Genomic DNA, 9769 nt, shown 5'->3' on the forward strand with positions numbered 1-9769 from the left:
TGGTTAGGGTCAGGGTTACAGTTCAGAATTACTCTTATATGGCTCCTTTCGAAGGACCCCAAACCATAATATGGGCTAAAGTGGAGTCTGAAGAGGTGAGTCTTCAGATTACGGCGGAAGATTGGGAGTGAGTCTGCAGTTCTAAGAGCACTGGGGAGTTCGTTTCACAGTTTGGGAGTCAGGAGGGAGAAGAGTCTGTGATGTGTGGAGCATTGTCCTGTGAAAAAAAAATTGTTCCCCAAAAACCTGTTAGGAGTACGTTTCAGGCAATTTAAAGTTGATTGGTAGTGACTTTTTTTTTGGTCCCTAACATTCATCGAGCTCTGGACTTAGTAATTTTTTTTCCGTTTCGGTAGTGACACAATGGTGTCACTACCGAAACGGAAAAAAAAATGTTCCCCCAAAAACCTGTTAGGAGTACGTTTCAGGCAATTTAAAGTTGATTGGTAGTGACTTTTTTTTTGGTCCCTAACATTCATCGAGCTCTGGACTTAGTAATTTTTTTTCCGTTTCGGTAGTGACACAATGGTGTCACTACCGAAACGGAAAAAAAAATGTTCCCCCAAAAACCTGTTAGGAGTACGTTTCAGGCAATTTAAAGTTGATTGGTAGTGACTTTTTTTTTGGTCCCTAACATTCATCGAGCTCTGGACTTATTCATTTTTTTTCCGTTTCGGTAGTGACACAATAGTGTCACTACCGAAACGAAAAAAAAAATGTTCACCCAAAAACCTGTTAGGAGTACGTTTCAGGCAATTTAAAGTTGATTGGTAGTGACTTTTTTTTTGGTCCCTAACATTCATCGAGCTCTGGACTTAGCAATTTTTTTTTCCGTTTCGGTAGTGACACAATGGTGTCACTACCGAAACGAAAAAAACATTTTTCCCCCAAAAACCTGTTAGGAGTACGTTTCAGGCAATTTAAAGTTGATTGGTAGTGACTTTTTTTTTGGTCCCTAACATTCATCGAGCTCTGGACTTATTAATTTTTTTCCCGTTTCGGTAGTGACACAATAGTGTCACTACCGAAACGAAAAAAAAATTGTTCCCCCAAAAACCTGTTAGGAGTACGTTTCAGGCAATTTAAAGTTGATTGGTAGTGACTTTTTTTTTGGTCCCTAACATTCATCGAGCTCTGGACTTATTAATTTTTTTTCCGTTTCGGTAGTGACACTATTGTGTCACTACCGAAACGAAAAAAAAAATGTTCCCCCAAAAACCTGTTAGGAGTACGTTTCAGGCAATTTAAAGTTGATTGGTAGTGACTTTTTTTTTGGTACCTAACATTCACCGAGCTCTGGACTTAGTAATTTTTTTTCCCTTTCGGTAGTGACACTACCGAAACGAAAAAAAAAATGTTCCCCCAAAAACCTGTTAGGAGTACGTTTCAGGCAATTTAAAGTTGATTGGTAGTGACTTTTTTTTTTATCTCTAACATTCATCGAGCTCTGGACTTATTAATTTTTTTTCCGTTTCGGTAGTGACACTACCGAAACGAGAAAAAAAATGTTTCCCCCAAAAACCTGTTAGGAATACGTTTCAGGCAATTTAAAGTTGATTGGTAGTGACTTTTTTTTTGGTCCCTAACATTCATCGAGCTCTGGACTTAGTAAATTTTTTTCCGTTTCTGTTGTGTAACCAGATTTCTATTGTATTTGTTTGTATTACGTTTGACACCCCCTGGTGGTTGTTTCTGTGTATTTGCACACATGTATTTTATTTTGATAGCCACACAATCAGGAAGTGCTTGTGTTTTATTGTGATAGCTTCACAATCAGGAAGTGTTACTCATTTCTGTCCAAGACCTTGCCAGAGGCAGCTGCATGTTACTGTTGGCTGCCTTCATGGCTACCTTCATATGATATCTTCTCCCTTCATAGTTTACACATGGCATCATCTGTAAGTTGCTTTGTTTATTAGCATAGAAGTGTGCATCTGTTTGTTAGCTTCATACTGGATACTTCATTACTTGTATGAAATGTTTGTTGGTCATGCTATTTGCTAACTACCCATGTTAACTATGCTAATTGTTAACTGGCCATGCTTACTGAGTATGCTACTTTGGGTTATGGTTTCTTTGTGTTTTCATTGCTTAGTACATTTAAAACAGTTTGTAATGCTGACATGTAGACACACTTATTGTCTTTAAATGTGAAGTTGTAGACTTACATTCACTTTGTCTATAAAAGTTAATTAGGCCTCTTATGTTTGTGTTGGTGAAATGTTATGTAGGCCTTATACTATGCTTGTCTGTTATTGTGTAGTGATGCAACATGCATAGTATCATTTTTATTTGTATAATGCTGTACATCATTCTCATTTGTGTGTTCCTGTCATTTTGTCATTCTGCAGTTTCACACTTACTCCAGTAAAGCTACTAAAATCAACACTACTGCCTGTTCTTTGGAGCTTGATTAGGAGAGTGTTTAGCTGTCTGTCTAGCTGAACATACGTTCATGGGGACAACGTTTTGTGAGGACAGAACAGTTTCGGTAGTGACACAATGGTGTCACTACCGAAACGAAAAGAAAAACAAAATCGGTAGCACTTTACAATAATGACCCGTTATAAAGCATTTATAAACGTTTATAAGTAGTTTGTAGACTATTAACAAATCATTAACAACCTGTTTGTTGACATTCGTAAATGATTACTAAAACCTTTATAACTACAGTTACAAATCATTTGTAAAGTATATACATCTGTAAAAGATTATTAAATCATTTGTAACGACCCATTCTAAAGCATTTATAAACGTTTATAAGCAGTTTGTAGACTATTAACAAATCATTAACAACCTGTTTATTGACATTCGTAAATGATTACTAAAACCTTTATAACTACGGTTACAAATCCTTTATAAAGTTATTAGTAACCATTCATGAATAAGCCATATATAATAAATCTGTAAATGATTATTAAATCATTTGTAACTGATGTTACATAATATATACAAGCTATTGGTAGCTTGTTCATGTTTAACATATGCTTTGTTAAACATTCCTAAAGTATCTATAAATCCTTAGTACATGTTATTATGTGCCCTATAGTAAAGTGAAGACAGTTCATCATTTACAACTGTCTGTTAATCTGTTTGTTCATGTTTAACATGCTTTGTAAAACATTCCTAAAATATCTATAAATCCTTTGTACATGTTATTATGTGCCCTACAGTAAAGTGAAGACAGTTCATCATTTATGACTGTCTGTTAATGTGGACTTTCTCCTTACCTGTTGCAAACTACCTGGCTTTCATGAATGCAGACACCAAACAATTACTAGAATTATCATTCATGTTAAGCAAATGATGCGTAAGACATTCGTAAAAAGTATGTAAACCATTTGTGGTGTTAGGGACCAAAAAAGTCACTACAAAGTACTACCAATCAACTCTAAATTGCCTGAAACGTACTCCTAACAGGTTTTTGGGGGGACGATTTTGGCCTCCACACTTAGTGATTATTTCGGATTTAACTTTCGTTTCGGTGGTGACCAACTTTCGTTTCGGTAGTTTGATTACAAAATGTAAGTTGTGTAAAAAATAATCTGACTATACTAAGTTGTTATTTGTTTGTTTAAGTCAGGCTATACTCTACTCAGAGTCATAAGTTTACAAAATGTACTAAAGTACAGTGAACGTCTGTGCGGTTTGTCTTCATCACTGAAAATAACGTACATGTAAACTGATGTCATGTGCAGTTGGGGTGAAGAAACACAACCATTTCACTCCTAATAATACCTATTTGATTTGACATCCTGACTTGCTGCTGTAGCTGAGGCTTGAACCTGTTACCTGCGGCTCACTAGTCAGTGACTCTATCCATTCACCTACAGCTGTTTCCTTGGAGTCTGTGGTTCTGAAACGTTTTGTTGTCAACCCCCGAAATTGACATGTATTTGGGCAGTGGACCCCAATGTGAAAAGATGTAGTGTCAGGGCCCCCCATGAAAAAGATTTATATTTATGCTGTAACAATTTTTTTTAAAGTTATTTGTCTTGTTTGTTGTTCAAGTCAAAGGACCAGAAAGGCTGTACTTGTCAGCCATCTGTTAGCTCAATGGGTTGAGACGCAGTATTCATGATCCAGAGGCCATGAGTTCAAATCCCATTGATGTCTTTCCTATGATTCTTTCCTTTGCAGACTGGCTTCCAGAAGATCAACTGAAAAGTACCAGGAAGGCTGTACTTGTCAGCCATCTGTTAGCTCAATGGGTTGAGACGCAGTATTCATGATCCAGAGGCCATGAGTTCAAATCCCATTGATGTCTTTCCTATGATTCTTTCCTTTGCAGACTGGCTACCAGAAGATCAACTGAAAACTACCAGGAAGGCTGTACTTGTCAGCCATCTGTTAGCTCAATGGGTTGAGACGCAGTATTCATGATCCAGAGGCCATGAGTTCAAATCCCATTGATGTCTTTCCTATGATTCTTTCCTTTGCAGACTGGCTTCCAGAAGATCAACTGAAAACTATAAGGAAGGCCGTACTTTTCAACCATCTGTTAGCTCAATGGGTTGAGACGCAGTATTCATGATCCAGAGGCCATGAGTTCAAATCCCATTGATGTCTTTCCTATGATTCTTTCCTTTGCAGACTGGCTTCCAGAAGATCAACTGAAAACTACCAGGAAGGCTGTACTTGTCAGCCATCTGTTAGCTCAATTGGTTGAGACGCAGTATTCATGATCCAGAGGCCATGAGTTCAAATCCCATTGATGTCTTTCCTTTGCAGACTGGCTTCCAGAAGATCAACTGAAATCTACCAGGAAGGCTATATTTGTCATCCAACTGTTAGCTTAATGGGTTGAGACGCAGTATACATGATCCAGAGGCCATGAGTTCAAATCCCATTGATGTCTTTCCTATGATTCTTTCCTTTGCAGACTGGCTTCCAGAAGATCAACTGAAAAGTACCAGGAAGGCTGTACTTGTCAGCCATCTGTTAGCTCAATGGGTTGAGACGCAGTATTCATGATCCAGAGGCCATGAGTTCAAATCCCATTGATGTCTTTCCTATGATTCTTTCCTTTGCAGACTGGCTTCCAGAAGATCAACTGAAAACTACAAGGAAGGCTGTACTTGTCAACCATCTGTTAGCTCAATGGGTTGAGACGCAGTATTCATGATCCAGAGGCCATGAGTTCAAATCCCATTGATGTCTTTCCTATGATTCTTTCCTCTGCAGACTGGCTTCCAGAAGATCAACTGAAAAGTACCAGGAAGGCTGTACTTGTCAGCAATCTGTTAGCTCAATGGGTTGAGACGCAGTATTCATGATCCAGAGGCCATGAGTTCAAATCCCATTGATGTCTTTCCTATGATTCTTTCCTTTGCAGACTGGCTTCCAGAAGATCAACTGAAAACTACAAGGAAGGCTGTACTTGTCAGCCATCTGTTAGCTCAATGGGTTGAGACGCAGTATTCATGATCCAGAGGTCATGAGTTCAAATCCCATTGATGTCTTTCCTATGATTCTTTCCTTTGCAGACTGGCTTCCAGAAGATCAACTGAAAACTACCAGGAAGGCTGTACTTGTCAGCCATCTGTTAACTCAATGGGTTGAGACGCAGTATACATGATCCAGAGGCCATGAGTTCAAATCCCACTGGTGTCTTTACTGTGATGCTTCCCTTTGCAGACTAACTTCTAGAAAAACAAGAACCAAAACCACCAGAAAACCTGTAACTCTCAGCCAACAGCATAGCTCAACTGGTAGAGCGTCTGTCCAATAACATGACTTGACTTGACTTGAGTGGGTTCGATTCCCACTCGAGTCAAGTGTCCCCGGTAACTACAAGTTATTCTACGGATATCAGTCAATTTATCCGTTGCCCCAAGTTACCTGGGACACTTGACTCGAGTGGGAATCGAACCCACTCAAGTCAAGTCATGTTATTGGACAGACGCTCTACCAGTCGAGCTATGCTGTTGGCTGAGAGTTACAGGTTTCCTGGTGGTTTTAACTTGTTTTCTAGAAGTTAGTCTGCAAAGGGAAGCATCACTAAGGATATCAGTCAATTTATCCGTTGCCCCAAGATACCGGGGACACTTGACTCAAGTGGGAATCGAACCCACTCAAGTCAAGTCATGTTATTGGACAGACGCTCTACCAGTCGAGCTATGCTGTAAGCTGAGAGTTACAGGTTTCCTGGTGGTTTTAACTTGTTTTTCTAGAAGTTAGTCTGCAAAGGGAAGCATCACTAAGGATCTCAGTCAATTTATCCGTTGCCCCAAGTTACCGGGGACACTTGACTCGAGTGGGAATCGAACCCACTCAAGCATCACAGTAAAGACACCAGTGGGATTTGAACTCATGGCCTCTGGATCATGTATACTGCGTCTCAACCCATTGAGTTAACAGATGGCTGACAAGTACAGCCTTCCTGGTAGTTTTCAGTTGATCTTCTGGAAGCCAGTCTGCAAAGGAAAGAATCATAGGAAAGACATCAATGGGATTTGAACTCATGGCCTCTGGATCATGAATACTGCGTCTCAACCCATTGAGCTAACAGATGGCTGACAAGTACAGCCTTCCTTGTAGTTTTCAGTTGATCTTCTGGAAGCCAGTCTGCAAAGGAAAGAATCATAGGAAAGACATCAATGGGATTTGAACTCATGGCCTCTGGATCATGAATACTGCGTCTCAACCCATTGAGCTAACAGATTGCTGACAAGTACAGCCTTCCTGGTAGTTTTCAGTTGATCTTCTGGAAGCCAGTCTGCAAAGGAAAGAATCATAGGAAAGACATCAATGGGATTTGAACTCATGGCCTCAGGATCATGAATACTGCGTCTCAACCCATTGAGCTAACAGATGGTTGACAAGTACAGCCTTCCTTGTAGTTTTCAGTTGATCTTCTGGAAGCCAGTCTGCAAAGGAAAGAATCATAGGAAAGACATCAATGGGATTTGAACTCATGGCCTCTGGATCATGAATACTGCGTCTCAACCCATTGAGCTAACAGATGGCTGACAAGTACAGCCTTCCTGGTACTTTTCAGTTGATCTTCTGGAAGCCAGTCTGCAAAGGAAAGAATCATAGGAAAGACATCAATGGGATTTGAACTCATGGCCTCTGGATCATGTATACTGCGTCTCAACCCATTAAGCTAACAGTTGGATGACAAATATAGCCTTCCTGGTAGATTTCAGTTGATCTTCTGGAAGCCAGTCTGCAAAGGAAAGAATCATAGGAAAGACATCAATGGGATTTGAACTCATGGCCTCTGGATCATGAATACTGCGTCTCAACCAATTGAGCTAACAGATGGCTGACAAGTACAGCCTTCCTGGTAGTTTTCAGTTGATCTTCTGGAAGCCAGTCTGCAAAGGAAAGAATCATAGGAAAGACATCAATGGGATTTGAACTCATGGCCTCTGGATCATGAATACTGCGTCTCAACCCATTGAGCTAACAGATGGTTGACAAGTACAGCCTTCCTTGTAGTTTTCAGTTGATCTTCTGGAAGCCAGTCTGCAAAGGAAAGAATCATAGGAAAGACATCAATGGGATTTGAACTCATGGCCTCTGGATCATGAATATGGCGTCTCAACCCATTGAGCTAACAGATGGCTGACAAGTACAGCCTTCCTGGTACTTTTCAGTTGATCTTCTGGAAGCCAGTCTGCAAAGGAAAGAATCATAGGAAAGACATCAATGGGATTTGAACTCATGGCCTCTGGATCATGTATACTGCGTCTCAACCCATTAAGCTAACAGTTGGATGACAAATATAGCCTTCCTGGTAGATTTCAGTTGATCTTCTGGAAGCCAGTCTGCAAAGGAAAGAATCATAGGAAAGACATCAATGGGATTTGAACTCATGGCCTCTGGATTATGAATACTGCGTCTCAACCCATTGAGCTAACAGATGGCTGACAAGTACAGCCTTTCTGGTTCTTTGACTTGAACAACAAACAAGACAAATAACTTTAAAAAAAAATGTTACAGCATAAATATAAATCTTTTTCATGGGGGGCCCTGACACTACATCTTTTCACATTGGGGTCCACTGCCCAAATACATGTCAATTTGGGGGGTTGACAACAAAACGTTTCAGAACCACAGACTCCAAGGAAACAGCTGTAGGTGAATGGATAGAGTCACTGACTAGTGAGCCGCAGGTAACAGGTTCAAGCCTCAGCTACAGCAGCAAGTCAGGATGTCAAATCAAATAGGTATTATTAGGAGTGAAATGGTTGTGTTTCTTCACCCCAACTGCACATGACATCAGTTTACATGTACGTTATTTTCAGTGATGAAGACAAACCGCACAGACGTTCACTGTACTTTAGTACATTTTGTAAACTTATGACTCTGAGTAGAGTATAGCCTGACTTAAACAAACAAATAACAACTTAGTATAGTCAGATTATTTTTTACACGACTTACATTTTGTAATCAAAGTACCGAAACGAAAGTTGGTCACCACCGAAACGAAAGTTAAATCCGAAATAATCACTAAGTGTGGAGGCCAAAATCGTCCCCCCAAAAACCTGTTAGGAGTACGTTTCAGGCAATTTAGAGTTGATTGGTAGTACTTTGTAGTGACTTTTTTGGTCCCTAACACCACAAATGGTTTACATACTTTTTACGAATGTCTTACGCATCATTTGCTTAACATGAATGATAATTCTAGTAATTGTTTGGTGTCTGCATTCATGAAAGCCAGGTAGTTTGCAACAGGTAAGGAGAAAGTCCACATTAACAGACAGTCATAAATGATGAACTGTCTTCACTTTACTGTAGGGCACATAATAACATGTACAAAGGATTTATAGATATTTTAGGAATGTTGTACAAAGCATGTTAAACATGAACAAACAGATTAACAGACAGTTGTAAATGATGAACTGTCTTCACTTTACTATAGGGCACATAATAACATGTACTAAGGATTTATAGATACTTTAGGAATGTTTAACAAAGCATATGTTAAACATGAACAAGCTACCAATAGCTTGTATATATTATTTAACATCAGTTACAAATGATTTAATAATCATTTACAGATTTATTATACATGGCTTATTCATGAATGGTTACTAATACCTTTATAGATGATTTGTAACCGTAGTTATAAAGGTTTTAGTAATCATTTACGAATGTCAATAAACAGGTTGTTAATGATTTGTTAATAGTCTACAAACTGCTTATAAACGTTTATAAATGCTTTAGAATGGGTCGTTACAAATGATTTAATAATCTTTTACAGATGTATATAAATGGCTTATTCATGAATAGTTCACTACTTACTAATACTTTACAAATGATTTGTAACTGTAGTTATAAAGGTTTTAGTAATCATTTACGAATGTCAACAAACAGGTTGTTAATGATTTGTTAATAGTTTACAAACTACTTATAAACGTTTATAAATGCTTTATAACAGGTCATTATTGTATAGTGCTACCCATATGTGTGACATATTCTAAATTGGCCGCCTACATATATGTTCTAAACATATATAGACATATATGTGCATATATGTACATATATGTAATATACATATATTTCGAATATGTCACATATATGATGAACATATATGTGACATATATTTTAAAAATGTATGTTCATATATTTCCTTTCCGTGTGGGAAGTAGGCTGATAGGAAATGGGGGTTCGCGGGTTCGGGAGTCAAACCTGCGACACTCTGTCAGGCTGGCATGCAGCCTAGGGTGCATTGTTATTGTTTTTAACTTCAAGACTACAAAATAAATTTTGTAATCTAAAGTTAGGTAAAAGTTATATTTTGTAAATAAATATATTT

Source organism: Gymnoscopelus microlampas (assembly GCF_963454915.1).
Source record: "Gymnoscopelus microlampas genome assembly, chromosome: 19".
Lineage (NCBI taxonomy): Eukaryota > Metazoa > Chordata > Actinopteri > Myctophiformes > Myctophidae > Gymnoscopelus > Gymnoscopelus microlampas.